This window comes from Dromiciops gliroides, chromosome 2 (assembly GCF_019393635.1).
Source record: "Dromiciops gliroides isolate mDroGli1 chromosome 2, mDroGli1.pri, whole genome shotgun sequence".
NCBI lineage: Eukaryota > Metazoa > Chordata > Mammalia > Microbiotheria > Microbiotheriidae > Dromiciops > Dromiciops gliroides.
In genome coordinates, this window is record NC_057862.1 from 464,077,450 (window position 1) to 464,091,631 (window position 14,182).

At 39.6% G+C, this 14,182-nt stretch overlaps 1 protein-coding gene across 1 annotated transcript in view; it reads left to right on the forward strand.

Annotated features, from left to right (window-relative positions):
• The window catches only part of STK4 (serine/threonine kinase 4), a 128,135-nt gene that overhangs the window by 79,964 nt on the left and 33,989 nt on the right, over positions 1–14,182 (forward strand). The window lies entirely within an intron of this gene.

Sequence of the window (14,182 nt, forward strand, 5' to 3'; positions counted from 1 at the left end):
GGGCAGAGAGTGGAGGAGAGGAGGAAAATTACCCGTGTCTTCAGCTTCCTGAAGAGCTGTTATAAAGATGAATTGAGCTTATATATAAGAAGAAACTTTAACAGCCAGAGTCCTCTGCCAGTAATGGGCTTCCTCAAGAAGTGCTGAGTTCAGGGGCAGCTAGGTGGCGCAGAGGATAGAGCACTAGCCCTGGATTCAGGAGGACCTGAATTCAAATCTAACCTCAGACACTTAACACTAGCTGTGTGACTTTGGGCAAGTCACTTAACCCTAATTTCGCGCCCCCCCCCCCCTCCCCACAGAAGTGCTGAGTTCCCTATCACTGGAGGTCTTTAAGCAGAAGCTCTATGACCAATTGTATGGGATTTTATGGAAGGGATTCATCGTCAGTCAGAACTAAAAGGACCAAATGACCTCTGAGGTTTCTTCCAGTTCAGAAAATCTGAAGTTCTATGTAAAGAATCATGTGTGGATGGGAGATTGGGTAGAGCTGGCTGCTTTTATGTTTTATTTTTTACCCTGAACTGTGATTTCATTAGTGTGGAGAGCTCCTGGTGTATAAATTCCCTCCACCAGTACAAACAAGCAACTCATCTGATTAGTCTTAGGAAATTTGGGGGGGCCACTTAGAGGTTAAGTAGCTTATGCATGGTCATATAGCTAATATGTGGCAGAATTAGAACTGGAGCCTAGGTCTTCCCAACTTTTAAGGCCAGCCCTCTATTGATATCACATTGCTTCTCTAATGGATGCCATTTTCATGTTATATTTGGGGATGGGCTGGTTAGAGACACAAAAACATACCTCATTTGCTCTTCGTATGGATTGTATGGAGTGAGACCACTACCCCCCTTGTAACAACAAATTCAGCTCATGTTTATCAAAGGCTTGCTATGTCTAGAACCCAGTGCTCAGCACTGGCAATACATATAAAGAAATAGATAGGATATGAAGTGGACTGTATCTTAAAGAGCTTACAGTCTAAGTACATAAATAACTATGATTCAGAGGAATGCAGTAGATTCACTGTGGAAGCCTTGGGTATACATTTATTAGAAATTTGAGGGAGGTTGTCACTTTTTTGGGGGGTGTCAGAGAAGGCTTCATGAGGAGAAATGGGACTTTAATTATCCTCTTACAAATATTGACTGCAGGAGATGGAGTCTATTCCCAGCATTTTGAGGTTGGGGGAGTGGGGAGAAGGTGTAGCGATGGATGTGGGCAAGGAAAGGAGGGACAGGTAATAGTCCAGCTTGGCTGGATATAGGACATGAGAAGAGAAATCATTTGCGATAAGACTTGGCAGATTGCAGAAGGCCATCAGTGCCAGGATCAGTAGTTGAGTTTATTTGATGGGCAATAGGAAGCTAATAAAAGTTTATGACTAGAGTAGTAACCTGATCTTAGCAATGTAGAGTACATATTGGAGAGGGTTAGATTGGTTGAAATAAAATTACTTCCCAGTATGTTCATGCCTTATATGTTATTAGCCATCATTTCTAAGTTCCATTGATAAAATATGATGGGACTACTACTCATTAATTCTTATTATTAACAATAATATTTTGAAAAAGCTGTGATTTCAGACATATGGGATTGTTCCTCCTACTCTTTAGACAATTTCAGGAGTTTCTATAAACAAAATAATCCATCAGCCAATGGCACATGCTCTGTACTTCTCTATACTTAACTGAGCTGAACCTTAGACAACAATCCATTGTCAGAACTACACTTGAAGTGTGTTCCTCCTTGGTAGAAATTGTCAGAGTTCACATTCTGACAGCATTGCCTTTTGAAGAGTCTCACGTCTCCTCCCTATCATTTTGCAGGCTTTAACAAGAGAAATAATAACATTTATATGGTCTTTAGGAAAGATTAACATCACCCTACTCTTGTATCTGAGATAGTACAAACATTCATGTCCTACAGAAAAGGAAACTGAAACTCTGTGGTCCATTGACATGCTTGAGATCATACTTTGATTTGTCTGTGAATTGGTGTACTCCTTCCACCACTGCAGATTACAGCCCATCTAAGCTTTCTCATCCTGCATAATCCTTGCCTATGTCCAATAGAAGGTCTGTCCAATGCACTAGACACCTTCCCCTGGGGTTTTTAATACTTCATAGAATCATAGATTTAGAATTGGAGGGAACTTAAAGTCATTTGGTCCAACCCTCTCATTTTACAGGGTAGGAAATTAAGAACCAGAGAGATTCAGGGACTTACTCAAAGTTACCCAGTTAGTAAGTGATAGAGGCAGATTGGAACCCAGATCCTTTGACTCCAAAGAGGGAGTGCTCTTTCTGCTTTATGCTGCTAGTACAATATGAGGGCTATCCATCTATTATTCACTCATTCACCTATACTGTACCTGAGGCCACCTAGCAAAGTCAGAACTTGGTCCCGGGTCTTTTTTCTACTCTACCAAACTGCCTCTAATATAGTCCTAATGCTGTAGGAAGTGATAATATTCTTCCTGGAAATTTAATGGTGACAGGGTCAAACAGTACAAAACCATTCAACTATTAATCTAATGTTAGTTTGAACCAACCTAATGATCTATGAAATCATACTGATATTTCTAATTCTGCAGAGAATTATAAGCTCAGACAACTGGTCTTTTGTGGTAGAAGATAATTTTTAGCATTACTCCTTCCCTGGGCAAATGACATCCTATGATTTCATGAAACTTTATCATCTGCTCTGCATTTTAGGATAGACTTCCAAATCTGATTTGAAGGAGAACATTGTTCAGGTTTCTCTAAAGAACCCCTTCTGTATTGTTCAGGAATAGTCAATTATTCATTTTTCTGTTAGGTTTCTATCTGGCCGCCCACTTTGGAAACTGGACATATTTTGAGGAGGGTGAGAAATGACACTATTGCATTTATAATTTAAAATCACGATGATGTAGTTGCACAAATACTGCACTTATTTATAAGTCAATATTTTCCAAGGCTAGATCTTGATGTTTCTTGGGAATACAGAAACTCATCACCAGACAGCTATGAGTTATGTGCTGTTTGCCAATCTGTCAGGAAAGAAAATACATTCAGTCCTTGAGTTAATTGTCCATTTATTGCAAGGTGAGTGAAAAATAATAGGACAAATCCATAAATATACCAATTTAGATTTATATAGTGGTTTTAAAGTTCATTGCTTTATTGAACTAAGCAAAAATAGAGAATAGAGATTTTGCATCAGTCAACACTTATCTCTGAAGTTCATACATCTGTCTTTCTGTTCCCCAGACTTGCTAATGGACAAAGAGACCACCCTCAAATGGAATGCAATAGAAAGGCACTTATTAAGTATTTCTCTGTGCCAAGTATTGTGTATACACATAGAAAATTGAGACAAATCACCAAATAGCTCATATTCTCCTAACATTTTGTGATTTACAAAGCATTTTTTATGTATTACCTTGTTTGATCCTCACAAGAATGGTTGTGAATTTGGGTGGGGGGGTGAGGGAAGGGAGAAGTTTTATTCTTACTTTACTGATGATAAAACAAAGGGGTGAAGGAATTTTGCCCAGTGTCACTCAGTTACTAGCAAACTCGAACTGAGATCTATGTTGATATCAGAGGTTCAAAAGATTTCAGAGTAGGACAGAACCTTAGTTATAGTGTAGTCCAACTTTCTTTGCTTTTCCACACCCTGCCATAAAGAAATAGTCTGAGAGGTCTTTCTAAATGTTTTAACTCAGCTAGGATGCCTTTGTGGTAGCCTGAAATTGAGTAACTCACTGTGGTGCAATCTATGCAAATACTGTGGGCTGTAACTGAGGAAAATTCGTGGGGACAGAATTCCCAACAGCGCAAATCAAAATTTTAAATTTCTTTTTGGGATTGCATTATAACAAAATACATAATACATATCATATATTGCCACAGATCTAAGAGATTTATTTCTCTCTATTATATTAAAATTTAAGGGGGAAAATCCTATAAATTTAAATAATATTCTATGATGTAATAAGAAAACTCAAGAAGATAGGTTTCATATTTTTAACTTAATTATAAAAGTCCAGCTTTTCATTTTCAGCTCACTTGAGATTTTTTTAAAATGTAAAGGCACTTTAAAAAAATTTTTGATAATAAACATTTTTAGTTTAAGTTTTGAGTTCCAAATTCTACCTTCCCTTCCCTCACCCCTCCCTGAGCAGTAAGCAATCAGCTATAGTTATACATGTGCAATTATGCAAAACATTACCATATTAGTCATTTTGAACATGAAAACTCTAATAAAAGAAAGTGAAAAATAGCATGCTTCAGTCTGTGTTCAATCAATATCAGTTCTTTTTGATGGTGGATAGTATGCTTCATCATTAGTCCTTTGGGATTGTCTTGGATCATTGTATTGCTGAGAATAGTTAAGTCATTCACAGTTCTTCATCAACAATATTGCTGTCTCTGTGTACAATTTTCTCTTGGTTCTGCTCATTTCACTATATATCAGTTCACATAAGTCTTTCCAGGCCTTTCTGAAATCATCCTGCTTTTCATTTCTTATAGCAAAGCTTGTTCAGCCACCGTCGTATACCATAGTTTGTTCAGCCATTACCCAATTGATGGACATTCCTTTGTTTTCCAATTCTTAGCCACCATGGAAAGAGCTGCTTTAAATATTTTTGTACAAATAGGTCCTTTTCTCTTTTTGGGGATGTCTTGGGGATATAAACCTATCAGTGTTATTCCTGGATCAAAGTGTATGCACAGTTTTATAGTCCTTTGGGCATTCATTTGAGATTTAAAGTTACTTTTTATCATGAGAAGCAACTGCTCCATCATAACAAGGAGTAGTAAGAAGGGCTGACATTACAGTTAAGTGACTTGCCTGGATCACATAGCTCATAAGTGTCCAAGGCCAGATTTGAACTTAGATTTTCCTGACTCAGGCCCATTGCTCTACCCACTCTACCCACTGCCTAATCTATATTCTTCACATTCATCATTTCTTAAGGTGAAGTACTTTTCTAGTATATTTATGTAACACATTTTATTTAGCCATTCTCCAGTCAGTGAAACTCTGCTGTTTCCAGTTCTTTGCTACCACACAAAATGCTGCTATAAATATTTTGGTTTGTATATGGAATGTACCTTTCCATCTTTGACCTCCTTGATGCATATGCCTAAATCAAAGGGCACGAATAGTTTCGACATTTTCTTCTTAGCATAATTCCAGATTGCTTCCCAAAGTGGTTGGACCACTTCCCACATGGTTGACATGTTATAGTTCATATCATTTATAATACAATTTTCTTACAACAGTCCTGTGAAGCAGATAATGAAGGTATCATTTTCCATCATCCTTGCAGTCATAAGAGGAAACTGCTTCAGGGGCTAAATGACTGCCACAATTAAATGGTTGCTGTTTAATGAAAATTAACATGCATATGTCTGTAACATTTACTGTCTTGGGGGGTCAAGAATAGAAACAGATCTTACTTTTTCTAATGACCTAAAAGAATTGTACCTGTTCTTAGATATCCATGTAAGAATGAAGCCTATAGAGATGCTGTATTCTGTTCATATAACTGAGGAAACTTGAATGTCTTTTTTGTAGTTATTGGGGGGGGAGGGAGGGAGAGAGAGAGAGAGAGAGAGAGAGAGAGAGAGAGAGAGAGAGAGAGAGAGAGAGAGAGAGAGAGAGAGAGGAGGGAGGGAGGGAGGGAGGGAGAGAGAGAGAGAGAGAGAGAGAGAGAGAGAGAGAGAGAGAGAGAGAGAGAGAGAGAGAGAGAGACACTTCTGTCAAGTTCCCTTAGAAACACTGGAAAGATGAAATAGCCTGGCAAAAAAATATTGATTATTTCACTTTGTTTCAGCCTAATACTTATTAAATATGCATTACTTAAAAGAAAAAAAGGCATCCAGATTTGTCCAGCTAGGCTTTTAAAACCTCTAGGGCTGTCAAATTGAGAACAAAGTTCCAGGTAGCTTAATTCTGACAGGAATTGAAAAAGCACCATATCCTCGGTTCCTTTCAGAAACCACTCTCTGTTTCTGCGACTGTTGATGCCATACCAGTTTTTGTATCCTTTAGCTGTGTAAAGTACCTGGCTTTATGTATTACTGTGAATGAAACTGCCAGGGACTTCAGTGACCTTTGGGTTTAACCCCTACTGGAAAGGAATCCCCACCAAAATATACCTGACCTGTGGCTGTCTGGCTTCTGCTAGGAGACCTCCAACAAGATGGAACCTGCCACCTTTCTAGGCAGTCCTTCCCACTGGTGGAGAGCTCTCTCTGACATCAAGCCCAGATTTGCTCCTTTGCAACTTCTGCCAATTAATTACTCTTGGTTCTTCCCTCTGGGGCCAGAAGGAAGAAGCCTAATCCTTACAACACAGAACAGCCTTTAAAATACTTGACACCTATCATGCTCCCCCTGAGTCTTCTGTTTTCCAGGCTAAAAATGCCCATGTGAGGGAGCTATAGTCAAGACAATTCTTTATGGTTCATGGACATAGTGTTTCTCTGGTGAACAAAAGGTATCTTGTTCAATTTTCTCATCTGAAAAATTAGGTAGGGCAGACTTAATGATTTCAAAGGGCCCTTCAGGCTTTAATATTCTGTGTTCCTTGTACTGTTCCAACACTGACATTTTATGTCAGTCAGAAAGCATTATTAAAAGCATACTATGTTCTAGGCCCCAGGTAGGAAACAAATAAAAGCAAAAAGACTGTTTCTCTCTGTAAGGAACTCATTCTTTTTTTTTTTAAGTGAATTTTTATTGATAAAATTGATTTTCACATCACCTAAATTTCTCCCAGTATCCTTCTCTCTCCTCACTTGTACAGAGCCATCCTATATGACAAGGAATTTTTTTCCCATAAAATAATTTTATTATTTTCCAGTTACATGTAAAGATAGTTTTCAGCATTTGTTTTTATAAGATTTCTAGTTTCAAATTTTTCTCCCCCCCCACCAAGACAGCATGCAGTCTGATATGTTATATATGTATAATCCCATTAAACATATTTCTGCATTAGTCATGCTGTGAAAGAAGAATCAGAGCAAAAAGGAAAAACCTCAAAAAAGAAAAACAACAACAAAAAAACAATAGAAATAGTATAGTTCAATCTGCATCTAGATTCCTCAATTTTGTTTTTCTGGATTTGGAGAACATTTTCCATCATGAGTCCTTTGGAACTATCTTGGACCATTGTATTACTGAGACGAATCAAGTCTATCACAGTTGATCAGCACATAATGGTGTTGATACTGTGTACAATGTTCTCTTGGTTCTGCTCATCTCACTCATCATCAGTTCACATAAGTCCTTCCAGGTTTCTCTGAAATCCTCCTGCTCATCATTTCTTACAGCTCATCATTTCCATCACATTCATATACCACAACATGTTCAGCCATTCCCCTATTGATGGGCAACCCCTCAATTTCCAATATCACAAAGAGAGCAGCTATAAATATTTTTGAGCATGTGGGTCCTCCCCCCCCTTTTTTTTTTAAATTTTTATTTTTTATTTTGGTGAGGCAGTTGAAGTTAAGTGATTTGCCCAGGGTCACACAGCTGGTAACTGCTAAGTGTCTGAGGCTGGATTTGAACTCAGGTCCTCCTGAATCCAGGGCTGGTGCTCTATCCACTGTGCCACCTAGCTGCCCCTCTTTTCCCTTTTTTATGATCTCTTTGGGAAAAAGACCTAATAGTGGTATTGCTGGTCAAAGGGTATGTACAGCTTTATAGCCCTTTGGGCATAATTCCAAATATAACAAGGATTATTTTTACAGAAAAAAAGAGAAAGAGAAAAAAAATAGTAAAACCAATCAATACATCCAAAAAGTATGACAATGTAAGCAGTGTTTCATACCTGTTGACCTTCCACCTCTGTCAAGGAGTGGAGGGAGGTGTCTTCTCATATTTCTCCTTTGGAGCTATGCTCGTTCTTTGTAACTTTGAACCTTCACCTTTAGTTGTTTTGTGAGGGTTGTTCTTTCCATTTGCGTTGTCATAGTTAATGTGCATGCAGTTTTCTTGGTTCTATTTTCTTCACTGCATTAGTTCATATGGGTCTTTCCATGTTCTCTGGAAGTATATATTCATCATATTCCTTGTTTCTTACAACACAGTAATATTCCATCACATTCATATCCCTCAGCTTTAGTCATTCCCCAGTCAATAGGCATCTGCTTTGTTTCCAGTTCTTTGCTACAACAAAAAGCATTGCTATAAATATTTTGATTTATGTAAGAACTTCCTTCTTGTCAGTGACCTCCTTGGAGTATATTCCCAGTAGTGGAATCTCTGGGTCAGAGCATGTAGACCATTTAGTTACTTAATTTGCATGATTCCAAATCACTAGGAACTCACATTCATCATGTCAATAACTATGTGCACCCAAGATATATACGGAGTACCTGAAAGGTAATATCAAAGGGAAGGCACTAGTAACATGAGGGACCAGAATAGGCCTCCTGAAGAAGGTGGGATTAGAATTGAGTCTTGAGGAAACCAGAGAAGGGAGGGAGAACATTCCAGGCATGGGCCACAACCTTTGCAAAAACACAGAATTGGAGATGGAGTGTGCAGGGAAGAGCAAATGGGTCCGTGTCTGTGGTCTACAGAGGCTGTGGAAGGGAATAAATTATAAGAATATTGGAGAGATAGGAAGGTGCTAGGTTTAAAGAGCTTGAAGTGTTGAACAAAAGATTTTATATTTGATCATGGAAGTGATAGGGAGCCTCTGGAGTTTATTGAGTAGGTAATTGACATGGTCAGACTAGGGCTTGAGGAAAATCACTTTGGCAGCTGAGTGAAGTATGGATTAGAGTAGGTTGAGATGAAGGAGGGAGAATGTGATGAATAAAATCTAATATGTGTGGTCGCCTTTTTCTGCCCCCAGTGTGGGGTGAAACTGGCTAGGATTTACTTACAAATTAGAAGCTTCAGCAACAGTTTAGGCATTAAGCATTTATTAAAGTATATTAGGGTTTAGTAAAGAGTGAACATATGGAGTTCAGAAAGATAGCAAAGCTTATCTACCCTAGGGTTCAGAATGGACTCCTCCTCTTCAGCCATCAACCCAAGGTTCTGGAATGAAAGAGGCAGAGCCAGGGAGCCAGCCTCACTTCCTACTTCCTGTCTCCCTCCCCTGGAAGGGGTGCTTCTTCAAGCTGATTGGTTGAGGATGGTCTCGTGTTGATGTTGTAGTCCACAGCCTGAGAACACTCCCTCTTGGGAGTCAGGCAGGTGTGGTTTTAATCAAGTCAACTTTAAGTGAGTTAATCAGCAGAGTCTGTCAGTCTCACTTAATTCAGTCAGTCTAGATTAATCTCCTCTGGTTGGGGCCTTTGGGCATTGACAAAAAACCCATTATATCTTACAGAGATGAATGATTAAAGCTATTTGCAATAGGCTAGTCATGAGGTTATGTAGGGCCTGTGTTAAGATGGTAGCTGTGAGTGGAAAGAAGAGAATATATTTAAGAGCTCTTGTGAAGATAGAAATGAGAAGATATGACAACAGATTGAATATATGGGATGAATGCAAAGAGTTAAGGATAACACTGAAGTTGAAAGGCTGGGAAGATGGTGTGCCCTTGAAAATAATAGGGGGGAAAAAGAAAGAAAATAATAGGGAAAGCTGGCAAAAAGGAAGAGGTTGGCAGAAAAGATAATGAGGTCTGCTTTGGACATGTTAAGTTTGAGATGCCTGTGGGACACCCAGTTCAAGATGTCCCAAAGCCATTTGGTGAAATAGGACTGGAGATAAGAAGTTTGGACTGGTTATAAATCTACTGCATAGGGATGACCATTCAATCCATTAGGACTGATAAGAACATTGAAAGAGGTAGTATATAAAAAGAGAAGAAGGCCTACAACAGAGCCTTTTGGGAATACCTGTGGTTAGTGGGGATAACCTAGGGGAAGATCCAGTGAAAGGTACTGAGGAGCAGGCAAACAGGAAGAAAACAAGGAGAATAGTGTCATGCAGACCTGGAGAGGAGACTTTGAATGAATGAATAAAGCAAGACAGTCCCTGCTCTCATTTTAATGGGGGAAACAATAGATATGGAAGGTTTCAGCAGCTAATCAAATGCAATGGTCCTTAAAATACAGCAGCAAAACAAATGGCAATACCTCTTCTTTAATATAATTTCCATTGGCAATATCCTTTCAGTTTCTGTTTTTGAACCATTTGACAGTGCCAAGGACTTTGGTGGCAAGACCTTTTCTGGGTCTTCATTAGCCATGGCTTTAGCACCCTGGAGTAGCTGTTGCCAGGCTACATCTCCACAGGAGTTGCTTCCCAGGATGTTGACTGTGGGCACTGGGTTGGAAGCATTGCTATTCCAAGGCTCTTGGGTTCAGGGTCCTGGACTGTTTCCACTGGGATCTGGAGAGAGATTGTGCTCATGGTGGTGGTGGTGGTGATGACAGCATCGTTGAGGGAGGCAGGTGGTTATAGTGTTCAAATAGCCCTCTGAAAAATCTGTTCTCTCAATAGTTGGTGATTTGTATCCTGTGGCCCATGGAGCTCACCTCACAGAAGGCAGGAGCAGGCAGGGGTTCTTAACCTGGGGGTGTTCACAGCCCCCCAAAGTATTTGGATAGACTTCAGGAGATCTTTAAATTTGCATGAAAAAAGTTAGATCTTTATTTTTCCTAACCTAATTGAATTTAGTGTTTCCTTCGGTTAAGAATCTTTAAAAGAAAATTTTAGAAAGAAAAATATTATTCTGAGAAAAGGTCCATAAGGCTTCACCAGACCATTAATTGGATCCATAACAAAGCAAAACAAAACAAAAAATAGGCATCAAAAAAAGGGGGAATCAGAGAAAGTTTTATGGGGGAAGGTAGTACTGAGCTGAGCCTTAAAGGAAGGTTATTAGGATTCTGAGAGGTAGAGATGAGGAAGTGCAGTTTCTAGAAGAGTGAGTGAGTGTGTGTGTGTGTGTGTGTGTGTGTGTGTGTGTGTGTGTGTTAAAACCTAGAGAGGAGACTTTGAATGAATATATACATGCATATATGTATAAATGCAGCAAGTCATTTTGACTGGAACATAACTAAGACCAGAAAGTTGGATGGAGCCAGACTGTAGAGGGTCTTAAATACCAGGCTCAGGAGTTTATATTTTATCTTAGTTGAAATAGGGAGCCAGTGAGGGTTTTGACAAGGGAAGGTCATAGTTGCTGAGGTAGAAATGAACATTAGAAATTAATAACATCCTATGAACATTAGGAACAAATGACCACTCCATCATTGAATTCATGATAGAGCAAATTGCAGAGGATTTAGAGAAGTCTAGGTAGATGCTTTGGCCTCCTGTTTTGAAATAGAAATTGGCACAAGAGAAGCTGGGAAGCTCTAAGAATTTGATCAGTTCTGGCATGGGATGCCTTTTATGAACTGCTGCAGAGTGAAGTAAGGGAAACCAGGAAAGCAATACACAAAATGACTACAGCTGTGTCAGTGAGGAGACCAACAATCAAGAAACCCCAAAGAACAAAACCCGAAAAACCGAAGGCTGTATGATTGTAATGATGAAGAGCTGGAAAAGTGTACCTCCCTCTCTAATAGCTATGAAATACTTCCTGTGCCATCACATGGGGTTCAGTGCTTGTTAGTTTTGCCACACTGCTTTTTCCCCCTTGTTTATTCATCTTTGTTTTAAGAGATGGTTCTTTGGGTAGGGGAGGTGAGAGGGATGTAAGTGTGAATAAAATGATATAAAAACAAAAGATGTCAATGTAAATATGATAAAACAGTTTTTTAAAGAAATTGAGGGATAATAAAGATCCAGGGATGATAGCAGGAGGTGGGGAGGAATTACCTAAAGAGGTGGGTTCCGCAGGCAATTCATATTCTTTTTTTTTTTTTTTTTTTGGCAATTCACATTCTTAAAAAGACATGTTGAGGAAAGAGACAATGACAGATAACTATGAATAAAAAAAGGAAGCATACTCTGGTAGAGACTTGTATCAAAAATCCAGAATGAGCAGAGTACCAAGAACAGCAAAAAAGGGATAGATTTTTAAAGCTATGTTCAGAACAAGAGGAAGATCAAAGCATTGCTCAGAGTGGACAGTGGGAAAGGAAGAGAAGGGAACAGGCATGTGTTAAGCACCTACTGTGTGCCAGGCACTGTGCTAAACATTTTACAAATATTATCTCATTTAGTCCTCCCAGCAATCCTGGGAGGTAGGTGATGTTATTATCCAAATGTTATAGATGAGGAAACAGGCAGGCAGAGATTAAGGGATTTGCCCAGAATCATACAGCTAGTAGGGCTGGATTTGAACCCAGATTTTCCTGTTTCCAGGCCTAGCGATCTACCCACCATGCCACCTACCTGCCTTAATCTATATGGACAGTGTGAGGATATCAGACACCAATGAAAATGTTCATCTATTCAGTTCTTATTTTGATTCTGATTTTTCTTCCAGTAGGAATGATCCCTAGACTGGGAAAGATAGATTGAAAATGGTTAGTGGGGAGTGGAAATTCAAGAAAAGTGAGAAAATGGTCACTGACATCAGTGAATTCAAGGCTCCAGGCTCCAGGCTCCAGTCAACCTCATCCTGGGGACCTGAAAGAACTGGCTGACATGATTGCTGAGCAACATCAGCATTCTTTAAAATGAGTCCAGGGGAGGTGCTACAGGACCAGAAGGGCAAATGTCCCAATTTTCAGATAGAGCTGAGAGAGTGAATGGAGTCTGCAGACTCAGCTAGTGAAATGAGTCAGCTTCTCTTTCTGGCAAAATCCTAGAACTATTAAGGGGGTGGTTTGTGAGCTCTTCGTAAGGCACTGGTTATCACTGAAAGCTAGCAAGGTTTCATCAAAGACAGGAGGTGCTGGACTCTCCTCATTTCCTCTTTTTGACAAGGTAACTAGACCAAGAGGTTAGAAGGATGCTATATAGGTCAGTATACTGAGACCTGAGCAAAGAGTTTGACAGTGTTTCATACTTTTTTTTTTAATGAATAAAATGGAGAGATAGGTACAGCCCATTTCTGATAGATTATTGTTGTTGTTGTTGAGGTGTTTCAGTCGCGCCCAACTCTTCATAACTCCATTTGGGGTTTTCTTAGCAAAGATACTAGAGTAGTTTGCCGTTTCCTTCTCCAGCTCATTTTACAGATGAGGAATTGGGGCAAACAGGGTTAAGTGACTGCCCAGGGTCACACAGCTAGTAAGTGTCTGAGGCTGGATGTGATCCTGGGAAGATGAGTCTTAGTGATTCCAAGCCAAGTGCCCTATCCATTGTGCACCTAGCTGCCCTTCTGGTAGAATGTTAAATGACCAGACCCAAAGAAAAGTCAGGTCAATCTTCCCTTGGATGGAGATGTCTAGTGGATACCAGAGGAATCTGTCCTTGACTTTTTGCATTCTTATCACAAGTCCGGATAAAGGAATAATCGTCATTCTTGTCAGATTTACAGATTACAAGCAGATTGGAATTCTTAGTGTAACATTTTAGATGAGAGCCGATCCAAAAACAGTAGGTTAAAGACATAGGCCAAATGGAATAAAGTGAAACTTATAAGGATAATTATAAAGACCTGCAGTTGAATTTTTTTTTTTTAGTGAGGCAATTGGGGTTAAGTGACTTGCCCAGGGTCACACAGCTAGTAAGTGTTAAGTGACTGAGGCCGGATTTGAACTCAGGTACTCCTGACTCCAGGGCCGGTGCTCTATCCACTGCACCATCTAGCTGCCCCCCTGCAGTTGAATTTTAACAATTAACTTCACAGGTATAGTGTGGGGAAGGTATGGCTGGACTACTGTGACAGATATGGAAAAGATATGGGGTACTTAATGGACTGCAAACTCCATAGTATATAAGCAAGGTAACTGGGCAGCCAAACATACACACAGGCTGTCCTAAGCTGGGTTAAGAGAGAATATTCTCTGGCCTGGTCAGGGCGCATCTGGAATATGGCTCAGTTCTGGGCACCACATTTTAGGAATACCTGGACATCCTGGAACATATCCAGGAGCATCTGACCTGTCTGGTGAGAGGACACAATCTGCCACTTCCTTGAATAGAACAGAAACCCCTCTTCGCACAATACCTGACACAGTCGTGTTTAATAGAACTTCTCATCAATTGATTGAATGTACTATAGAAGGATAAGTTGAAAGAAGTAGCAACTTGAGAAGACAATGATACTTAAAGATACTTAAAAGTCAGTCGTATTGAGAGTGAATAGACT